The sequence below is a fragment of the Porites lutea genome, chromosome 1, assembly GCF_958299795.1.
Source record: "Porites lutea chromosome 1, jaPorLute2.1, whole genome shotgun sequence".
In the NCBI taxonomy this organism is placed as follows: Eukaryota; Metazoa; Cnidaria; class Anthozoa; order Scleractinia; family Poritidae; genus Porites; species Porites lutea.
In genome coordinates, this window is record NC_133201.1 from 41,718,438 (window position 1) to 41,723,437 (window position 5,000).

A 5,000-nucleotide genomic window follows, 5' to 3' on the forward strand; every position below is an offset into this window, starting at 1 on the left:
CTGGAAGATATAATAAAACTTCCCGCAACGATAGATTCTGCCCTATTTGTAACTTTGGTATAATTGAAGACGAATTTCATTTTCTCTTCCATTGTCCAAAATACTCAATCCCAAGGGAGAAATTCTACAATCAAATCCAACAAAATTTTGTCGTAATCAGCTATCTTACACAGAATTAATAATTAAATTGATGAATTCACAGAATTTTTCCGTAAATTCACATTTGCTGAAATTTGTCTCATTATGTAATGATTTACGTAATAATTTGTTATCAAATCATGCTGATGACACTTGATTGACTATAGTAATCATTGCATTGCATTATCTTTGTTATGATTTGTTTGTTTGTTTGTTTTTTTATGTTAAAGCTTTTGCAATACTGTAACTACATAATTATAGTCATGCAAATAAAGCTTATGTTGTTGTTGTTGTTGGTAGAAATAGGTAGAAAGAGATAAAAGAAGACAGAAATTGAAATCCTCTTTTATTAACGCAGTAAGTATTCATTACCGATGTATATTTGCAATACTCCAGGGAATTCGCGATTGTCTTAGAAGACAATAAGGCGGATACTTAGGACATTTTTCCCAATTTTTTTACGTTGCAGTTTTAGAGGTTCCCTTGGATGTGAGTGTAAAATTGGCTGGAAGTGAGACATTAAGCTTTCACGGAATTTCATGTTTGCCACTTAATTCCAAAGACGATAAGAGTAAGAGTAAGTTTATCGTACACTCCCCTGCGGGGCTTTTCAATGATACAAGACAAAGCTACAATTCATTATCAAGCATATATACGCTCGTGGGATCAAGAAATTTATGTGACAATATTTGCCTCAGTTTCTGTTTAAAATCCCTATGATTCTTACTTAATTTGAGGTCTTTATCTAGGCTGTTCCACAAACTGACAACTCTGTACTGGAATGATCGGTGACCAGCAGCTGTTTTAAATAAAGGGATATTTAATTGTTGTGAATTGCGTGTCACGCGGCCAGAAACTTGGCCTCTGGTAACTAGCTTGTATGTGAGGTAATCCCGGCTGGGATACAGCCCGTCATACATTTAAACGCAAAAACAGCGTCCCCTAGATATAATTGCTGTCTTACAGGTAACCAGCACAATTCTGGGAGAACAGGAGAAATATGATCCAATTTTCTCGCTCCATTCAGGAGGCAAAGTTCTGTATGTGTTGCAGTTTCAGCTGCAGTTTACATATATTTCTGTTAGAAGTGTTAGACCAGACCGCCGAGCAGTAAAATAATTTACGGAAAACAAGCGCTTTGATTAAAATCGCTAGAAGGTCTACGTTGTAGGTCATCACTGATTTTATCCGCGGCGGCATGAGATTCCTCTACTGTGAAGGAGAGAATTAGTTTCATGTCGTTAACGTAACATGCACCTGAGCACGTCTCATTGACTGCTGGCAGGTCGTTTACGTAGATACTAAATAACAGGGCTCCGAGAACGCTTCCTTGTGGTACTACACACACCACTGGTAGAGCGTCAGACAGTGCAGCATCAGTATGCAAACCACGTGAGATCTTTGGGATAAGTAGCTGTTAAACCAGGAGACCGCTGATGGAGCCAGTCCAATGGCTTTTAGTTTTCGCAATAAAATGCTGTGTGGTTAATACTATCGAACGCTTTGCTCATATCTAGAAAGACAATAGCTGTTAGCTTTCTCTTGTTGATCGCCTCGAGTATAGTGTCGGTAGAGGCAATAAGAGAAGTTTCAGCGGAGTGCCACTTTTTGTTTCCACTCAGGCTTTTCCACCGCCAGTCTTTTGTTTGTTGTCAGTTTACTCTTAACCTTAAGTTGATGTTAAAACTCACAGGAAACGTCTCCCTGTTTGCAAGGAATCATCAAATTCTTCCAAGCAATCTCCTATTCTTTCTTTCAAATTTAAGCAACTAAAGGATTGTCGGAATTTCTTGTCCCGAGAGCTAGGTTCCCCATAGAAAACGGGCAAGGATTCTAACTTTTTGATCCTCAAGGAACACAGACGACAATTCATAAGTAAATGTCATCCCTTACAAAAAAACAGGAGAGCATCCAGAATTGCTGATCTCCCAAACAACACACGAGTGGATTCAGAATTTCTGATCCCCAAGAACACAAGAGATGATTCACAATTTCTGGTCCCCCAAACAACACATGCCAGGAGAGGATTCAGAATTTTTTTTTTTTGGGGGGGGGGGGGAATTTATGAGCATTAGCCTGTGCAATAACAACAACAACAGAAACATCGACTACTTATAAATGTTGCCTTTTTAAAACCGGCGATTTTTTGTGCTCAAAAGCCCCGCTTGTTTTGCGATCTCGTTTAGAGGCTTGGTATTGTCTCGCACAAGGTTTTTTTCTCTTTTTACCGGAGATCATCATTTGCTCTTTTAACAACAATGAGGTCAGAAATGCACCAATGGCAAAGCTTTTTATATCATACATAATAATCTAAGAACACCTGGTAGTTTTGGGACGTTTTTTCATTTGTTCGTTGCAATGGCAAAAACAGCCCCATTAGCCGATATAAGGTTCAAATATATTGAACTGACATGTATTTGGCAAGATTTCTACCGAATTTCGCGGGATTTAGCGGATTTACCTGAATTTCGCGGCTCTGCGACCGCGCTAAATTTCAGAAGCCCTGCGCGGCGGGGCGGTAACAGTGGTTTTTCATTTTCCGGGAGTTGCGAGTTACTCATTGCTTTGTCCTCTATGAAGTCGTCACCACAAATTCAGGAGTAGCGTTTGTAGTGTTGTAAAGTATTTTTATAATAGTCCGCACGTATTTTACTGTAAAGTGCAATCAGATAATTCTAGATGAAAGGCATTTGTCCGGCCAAAAACGGGCTGTGTCGTAGCAAAAATGGGTTTGACCGGACAACGTGACCGGCGCCAGCCGGGAAATTATTTCAAGCCCTGTCCAGCTGACCTTAGCATCACTGCAGACTCGACTTTCTCTTTCAGAATTAGCATATATACATACACTTTATTTAGACAACATGAAACTGATCTGTATGAGCAATAACCACATGTATAAAACCTAGACAGGGCTGTAATTAAGAGCCGGGGGCCAGGGCTTTCCCCCGGCTGATATGAACGTGGCCCCTGGCTAGGGCGAAGAAAAATAGAAGAAAAATAGAACTAAAAGAAATCCCTAGCTGTTTGATTCTCTGCTTATTTGTTGTATTTACACGGGAACTTGAAATTTATTGACATCCGACATGAATAACCATCCACAACACATGAATATAGTGTAAAGTAACCTATATCTGGTCATGATTGGAAAAGAATATGAAACATACCCTGATGGTTGAATCTCTAGATAATGTTCGCTCATAATCCAAAAAATGACAAGATCAGCTGAAATATTCTCCATTTTGTGATATATTGAAGTCAACATACACATCACCTCATACGTAAGGTCCCTACTTACCAGCGCATGCGAGTACGCAGGCTAAGCCAATCAGCGCCCGCTTCATGATTGCTGATTGCTTTAGTTGAAATACAACAATAATAATAATAATAATAATAATAATAATAATAATAATAATAATAATAATAATAATAATAATACTCAGAAACGCATATAGAGTGTAATACATTTATAGCTCTAGCTTCCAAACATCCGTCCCACGCTTGTGAGCCCCATTCGTTGCAGATAAATCAACGTTGGAGATAACAGGTTATTTCAAGAGCCATAACTTGTTATTTTTTATCATAATTTTTACCTGCCTTATGACAACAATAGTGCAATTGGTGGACAGCCTATAGGGAGATTTAAAACGTACCTAGCCTGCCGGCGGTGTTACACTCCCGATGCGCACAGGTACTCGCTACTGGTGTATTTGGTACTTGTACTACACTCGTCTAAAAACAGTTTTCCATATTTGCACGCTGTAAATATCTTCGTACAGTAGCGAGTAGACGTTTACTAGCGTAGACCGAGAGTGCACTATCAAAAAATGGTGTCGCAAGCGCAAGATCAGACGATAGAAGGATTTTCTAACTCGTGCTCTGTTACATGTAATTATAAGCTCTTTGCACAAGACAGACTGCGAGCAGTCTCTCTTTTGCTCAAAAATCTGTAAGCAAGACTATTTGAGCAGCCAAGTCGAGCGAGTTGCGAGGGCGTGAGTTGTGACGGCGCGAATACAAGCGTATTTTAAAATGGGGACTACTCGTAGTCTATATGTTGTCCAGAGTTTTGAAAGCATATTTTGAAAGCTTAGAGATTGCTTTTTAATGGCATAAAATATTCTAGTTGCCATCAGTTCAAGAACATGACCACAAAATATGTGTATTAAAGTCCTTTCAATACGATAAGAAGCTATGCATATGCTCGTGTTTCGATGTTACAGTTGACTCCCGATAACTAGCCTGTGTGGTAGGCGTTCGAAAGGGAAGGGGAAGGGAATTAGGGCGCGAGCGGGGGAACGCCTGCAAGCAAGCCATTGTTTTCTGCATCCCGCCTACTGATTAAAAAATAACAAATATAAGGCAACTGTGAATGACTAGCTGTCAAATAAGTATTCTAGTCGTATTTCTCGCACTGTTTTTCTTTTGTTCTCCTGAAACAAGAAATCTAAAGTGAAGGTAAAGTTGCAACGACGCGTGCCGAGTTACATAAAATCCAGCATAAATCTATTCACGTTGTTGCTGAAGGAATCGAGCTGGAAAACTATGTGACAAGAAATGTAGCACATAGGCAGCATGATTTTTTCCTTTCTTTCTGCTAGTGAGTAAAACCGACAAGCCGTTGTAATAATAATAATAATAATAATAATAATAATAATAATAATAATAATAATAATGACTGTTTATTAAGACTCATTGCAGCAATATACAGAATGGCTGAATTAAAGAGCTATTTACAAAACATATAATACTAAAATATAATACAATAAATCCAATAAATACTAGAAATTATATTTGTACAAGCCACTAGGTATACTTATGCGTGACAAACTCTTGCGTGCGCTTGGTCCTACAGGTAGAACGCT